Here is a 7,186-nt window from a genome sequence, read left to right on the forward strand (position 1 = left end):
AGTCAAAAAGAAAGGAAGACCATATTGACCACTTGAGGGAGGCCTTCGACATACGCAGAAGGTGCGGCATGAAATTAAACCTAGGAAAATATGTTTTTGGCATGACATCTGGAAAATTCCTCGGCTTTTTGGTATCATAAAGAGGCATCAAGGTCAATACCGACCAAATCAAGGCAATAAAAAGAATCCCAGAAAATCTAACCAACAAAAAACAAGTGCAAAAGCTGACCGGCCAAATCAGTGCCTTGTCAAGATTCATCTCGTGGTCCTTCGAGAGGTGCCACAAATTTTTTGGTGTAATCAAAAAGGATAACAGACTCCAGTGGAATGCCGAATGCATCGACGCCTTAAAAGAACTGTAGGTCTACATGTTTTTGCCACCGTTGCTCGCTAAGGCAGAACCCGGAGAATGCCTCCCTGTCTACTTGGTCGTGTCGGATGTCACAATAAGTGCAGTCCTAGTACGAGAAAATAAAGGTACGTAATCTCCGATCTATTACATCAACAAAACTTTGGTCGACGGTGAAACGAGGTACCCCCACCTCAAGAAGTTAGCTCTGTCCCTGGTCGTAGCTTTACGGAAGCTTAGACCTTATTTCCAGTGCCACCCTATCTCGGTGGTCACGACTTTTCCTTTGAGGAGTATCTTGCACAAACCCGAATTATTGGGTAGATTGACCAAGTGGGCCATAGAATTGAGCGAGCACGTTATAACCTATCAGCCGCGAACAACGATAAACTCGCAAGTTCTTGTTGACTTCGTCACCGACTTCAGTGCGAAGATAATGTCCGAAGTCGAAAGGGAAACCGCCATTAGTTCTACCAAAGTACACGACCAATGGGTCTTGTACACCGATGGCGCTTCTAACGCATCAGGATCTAGACTGAGACTCATGCTCGAGGTCCCAACAGGCGTAGTGGTTTTCCAATCCATACGATACCCTGATATGACTAACAACGAGACCGAGTATTAGGCCGTAATTGCAGGGTTAAAATTAGCACTCAAATATGGAGCACGGTGAGTCATCATTCAATAAGACTTACAACTCGTTGTCAATCAGGTCATAGGGACTTTCCAAATTAAGGAGCAATGGTTATAGAAATATCAAGCAGTGATTTGCAAACTATTACTCTAGTTTAACGAATGCTAGCTCGATCAAATACCTCGAGCAGAACATCGAAGCAGACAACCTCACCAAATTGGCAGCGGCCAACAAAAACATAACCAGAAAGGGAGACGTGGTCACTCTCCTCCATTCATCGCTAGACCAAATCGAGGTATGCTCTATAAACCTAACTTGGGACTAGTGCAATCATATTAATCATACTTGCAGGACAGAGTGCTCCCACCCGACAAAAAAGAAGCCAAGAAGCTTCGAATGCAGGCGGCCAGGTATAGCATCGTCAATAACGACTTGTACAAAAGAACATTTGGTGGCCCCCTAGTAACTTAGGGCCAAATCAAACACGATACATCCTCGAAGAAGTACACGAGGGTCACTGCGGAGATCACATTGGCAACCGAGCTCTCTTCAGATTGTCGCGCCTGCTTTTTCCCTCTTTATGCAATCGGGAGATCGGGTTTGTGACATTTGGTATGGGACAACTCATTCCTTTTGGGAACTGGGTTTTGTATTTTGAAGAGTCGTCACCTAATGATTTAAGATGCATTAGGACACCTATAAGATCTACTCCTAAGCTTGTTTGATAACAAGAGATCGGGTAAGTGCTTGAAATTATCCTAAGGGGAAGGTGTTAGGTACCCCTCAAGATCCATTAGTGTAGTTCCCGACAGATAGTTTATTGTGAATTTTACAATTTAATAAATAGACAAATATAGGCTCAAATAGTAGGGGGTTTAAGTTTAAACACATAAGAGTTTGAAAACAATTAAAGGCAAATTTTGAGAAGAAAGGATTATAATTTCTACAAATACTTGACAATATAAAAGAGGAAGGGGGGTTCCTAGGTTTATTTATAATATAGATCACATCAATGAGATACCCTGTATGACACTCCTCAGAAGAGGGGATACACGTGGCATTAGCGCACCGGTCATCATATCCATATCTACCTTTCACACCCCGTTAAGGTATTAAAGCGCAGATTGGTCTCGATGTCTATTGCATGCTACTACCCGTCCCTTCCTATCAGTCCCGAAGGATTTTTAGGACTACTATTCCTAAAGGGGAGGGATATTAGGATAATTTTAGGTTTTTAAAGGTAAAAAAAGCTAAGGCGACATATAAAACATATAGGGGCTGCATATTAGGGGAAACATATAACAAATAAGAGGCTCATGTATACCTCCTCAAACAAAGCACATAAATAGCATGACTTAAACATACATCTAAGGTCTGACTTTAACATAATAAGGTAAGGGAAATTTCAATTGCTGAGGCAGACCAGTTTATTACATAACTCAGATAAGAAGTCTGAATTGGCCTGCCTGCTGGTTGTAGCAATTAACAAAGGCGGATTCAATTATTTGGTTGTTATCACCTAAGGATTGCCTAAGCGTTTAGGAGAGATCCTATAGACATGGTATCTATTCAGAATGAAGCGAAACAGTAACAATTGAAGACGAACGATTTGGATCCTGTAGGAATGCTTTCTAAACTGCGTTGAAGTAAAGAGTAAGGTTGTTTAAAACTGATTCAGAGTCAAACTGATTTTAAATTGGTTTCAGATCCTATAGGCAAGATAGCTAGTGTTGCTCATTTTTAATCCTATAGACATGATATCTAGTCGAGCATGAATTTAAGCATGCAGTATCCCTATAGGCATGATTTCTACGAAAGGGAGTACTAAAAATGATATCTGATTTTTATCCCGTTAGTTCCTAATTATGGTGTTTAAGTGTGGTAATGCAAAAATTAAGACAAGTGCTATAGACAGGTTCTCTAAATGCGGAATTCAATATGCAGAATTTAGGTCCTATAGGCATATTCTATAAATGTAGAACATTCAGAAATTTAATAAAATTGGATCTTATAGGCATGGTATCTAGATGCAGAATTAAACATGCAGAACAACAGATGATATCAAAATTGCAGAATTGAACATGCAGAAATTTAGATCCTATAGACGTGATATCTACCCTTGAGCATGCATAATTACCCAGTCCCTTTCCCTAGCCAAGCCCCCAAATGTTTATCACAAAATTATTACAGACTAGACAATGAATTACATCAAGGAAGCACAAAAGAAAAGTTACAACCAAAGGAAGCCTGACTCTTGACTTCCTCTCTGAGTTATGGAATAAACCACCTCAAGTGCCATTGTTTCAAAACCTTTCTCAGACTTGAGTGTGTCAAAGTTCCCTAAGGGTCTCAAGAGGACCCCGGGTAGTGCTCACACACAAGTTGCATAACCAAATAGAGATAAGTGGAGTGTGGAAGGGACAACCCTTATGTGTCCAAGTTCAGAGGGAGCTCATGGGTCCCAAGGCAAGGCTCACACAAGAGGGGCAGAACTTAAGTCTATGAATATAGTGGAAGTGCAGGAGTAGAGATTTAGAATTAAGTGGAGAATGGAGAAGGGAGAGGGGTGAGTTGAAAACAATAGTAGTAAAGGTAAAATTACAGAATCAGCAATTGCACAAAGGGGTCAAGGGTTTGGGAAATACATTGCAAGGAGCATATAACCTTAGGCAGGGACCAGGTTTGGACATGCACAGTAATAGATGGTACTATCATGCCTATAAACCAACTAGAACACACAATATATAGAGGGGATATGGAGGTTATGACCCCAGGGAATCAGGTTTGGGTCATGCACAACAATGTTCAATGTTGTCATGCCCCAAGCCAACCAAAGATACCAAACACATAGGGGATGTGGAACATATGACCCAGGGAGGGTCAGGTTTAGATCATGCACAACAATGTATGATGTTGGCATGCCCTCAAACCAATATACAAACACATAGGGGGTATGGGGTATTGGGGTTCATACATGAGAAAACATTAATTTAGAAAAAAGAAAGGGCAGATCATAGCATGCTTGATAATGAAACTCGATTAAACATAAGCAGGAAACAGGTAAGAGTGAAAGAATTAGTAAAGAAACATGTTGTTGTTGATGCTGGAAGAGTAATTAAGACATACCAGTAAAGAAAGCAAATGCAAAAAGAAAAAGTAGGCAAGTTTCCCACAGCCTAGCCTTGGCTTTCAGCCGGCTAGACAAGGTAGCAACACAAGTAGTAACAGAGAAAAGAGAGAGAGAGTTTGAGTGAAGTGTGTGTTTTTGAACTCAATTGGTTCGTGTCTTTGAGAGAAGGGGTGTCAGAATCAATTACACGGGTGATTCCCTTTAATTAAGGAATCATTGTTTAACATATTCAAATAAGGAAAGAGATCAGTTTAGATACAGACTAATTATTGCTATAAAAGAAGTAGTACAAGCATTCAATAAGTAATCAAGTCTAAGTACAGAATATACTTATTTTGGAAATAGATTCAGCAAGGTAAATATTACAATAAAGGGAAAAGAATCAATCAATTTTGAACGGGCGAGTGAAATTAGGGTTCATAAAAGGGAAACTTTTAGAAATTAGTCACAAGGTGAAGATTAATTGAGGAAGAAATTTCAACATATAAATAAAGTGAATAGGGTCATCAGACATGTGAGGCCAAACAAAAGAGATAATCATAAGCATGCAATAGTGGTAGAAATGAGCTAGTAGTAAAGCAAACATTCAAAGCATATTAATCAAGTAGGTCAAGTCACATTGAATCAATAGTGAAGAAAAAATAGAGTATCAGAAGCATGCAAAGGTCTCACAGTAACAGATGAGAAACCTTTTGAAAAGTTAGGGTTTCAAGCATAGTCAAGTTTTAAAGATAGTAGAAACCCAGAGTCAGAGGAATCACATAAAGGAAAAGGGATTCTGAAACAAGGAACTTCAAATCGAGTTAGGCATTTAAACGAACAGTTTCAGACCCAAAGCCACAGGGTTTTCAACAATAGTCGAGCCCTAAAAATAGATCAAACAAAACTTAACCAAACAAACACTCATCTAACAAACAACATTTAAAACTCGACTGAGACCCACAAGAATGTAGGGTTTTCAACAATAACGAGTTCGAAAGATGGTAAACAGACGAGGCAAGCAAGATTTTAAACAAACAAACGCACATCTTAAACATATTAAAAGTCAGAGAAGAGATTTTGAAATAACTTTACACGAAAAAAACCCTAATTGGAAAAAGACAAAGAGTCGTTTTTGAAAGCAAAATTGAAGAAACTTCGAGAAGATGCTTAAAAGTTCAGAGCAAGCATAGATCTAAAGTGGATCTAAAAGAAATCGAAAAGACCTTAGAGATTAGGGTTTCAGAAAACCCAGAAAAGATGAGAAAGGCTTCAAAAGTTACCGATCTAACCAGAAGAGTCAAAGGTCTGACTCGAATGACCATGGCCGGCCGGAGAAAGGTCAAAGATGAACAGACAAACATATAGGATCCAGGGGAAGGCTGGTACAGGTCTCCGATGACCTCATAAGGCCATGGATTAGGGCGGATTAGGGCGGCGGCTAGGGTTTGAGTAGTGTTGCAGAGAGTGTTTGAGAAGAAGGGATTCTAAGGCGGCGGTAAGTGAGAAATGATAGGGTTTGGGGGTCGTTTGGAATTAATTAAGGCAAGGGCGGCTATTGGTCGTTGATCTGAGTGATCAATGACCTGGATTAAAACGGGTAAATGGGGCGGTTTATGAAATTGAGTTTGGTCCTAGTCCGATGGGTTCAATTGGGTCGAGAATTGGGTTAAAATTGGGGTAGGATTTAGGTTATGATTGAAATGAATTTGGGCTATTATTTAAATAGCCAATTTCCCCTTTTAAAATTATAAAAAATAGCAAATTGATTTCTGGAAATAAATTAAATGTACTAAAATGATTTATAATATCATCAATTTAAAAATACTGGACTTGATTTTTATAAATGTAAACGCAATCAAATCTTAAAAAGGGCTAATATTGCAATTATATGCAATTTAGCTTTAAAAATACTAAATAAATTTATAAAAACATGCAAAAATATCTTAGCTATATTTTAGTACAAATATTAGAATCAAATAACTGAATCACCAAACATGATAATTTTGGGAATTATTATTGGGTTTTATGAATAAAATAAGGGAATAAATTGGTTAAAAAATCTTTAAAAAAATAAGAAAAAATAATAAAATATTTGGACACACTTATACATGCATACACATGCTATTTTGAAAGTATCTTGCGTATTAAAAAATATATAGAAAAAATTGGGTATCAACACAGATGCCTCATACGGGTAGGCTACTATTGGCCCATGATGAAGAAGGAAGCCGCCGACTTCGTCAAAAGGTGCGAGCAATGCCAATGATACGCCCCCATAATTCACCAAGCGGGCGAACACCTTCATTCAGTCACTTCGCCATGGCCTTTCATCAAGTGGGGAATGGAAATCATCGGACCCCTCCCGGCGGGACGAGATAATGTATGATTTTCTTTAGTTTTAGCTGACTATTTCTCTAAATGGGTAGAAACAGGTGCATTTGCCCAAATACGTGAACAATAAGTAATAACAATCATATGGAGAAACATCATATGCCGCTTCGGTATCTTCAAAGAAATCAGCTGCGACAACAGTCCCCAGTTCACTGGAAAAAAGACCGTCGAGTTCTTTAAAAATGGAACATCAAAAGAATACTCTCCATGCCATATCATCCCACAAGCAACGGTCAGGCGGAATCCTCCAACAAAAAAATATTGAATATCATGAAAAAGAAACTCGAAAATGCCAAGGGACTGTGGTCGGAAGTGCTACCAAAAGTGTTATGGGCATATCGCACCTCGCCAAAGATGAGCATAGGGGAAACGCCATACTCACTAGTCTACGGGACTGATACAATGATACCAGTTGAGGTCAGGGAGCCCAGCCCGAGATACTCAAATGAAAGCGGTCCAAGCAACGACGAGAACAAAAGGCAAGACCTCGATGAAGCCGAAGAGAGAAGAGATAGGGCCTACATAAGAATGGTAGCTCAAAAACAACAGGAAGAGCGGTACTACAACAAAAAAGCCAAAATCAGGCTACTCAAAGTCGGGGGCTACATACTCAAAGCCAAAACACAAGCAATCAAAGACCCACGAGAAGGCAAACTAGGAATGAATTGTGATGACCCATACAAAACCACGGCGACAGAAA

This window comes from Nicotiana tabacum, chromosome 6 (assembly GCF_000715075.1).
Source record: "Nicotiana tabacum cultivar K326 chromosome 6, ASM71507v2, whole genome shotgun sequence".
In the NCBI taxonomy this organism is placed as follows: Eukaryota; Viridiplantae; Streptophyta; class Magnoliopsida; order Solanales; family Solanaceae; genus Nicotiana; species Nicotiana tabacum.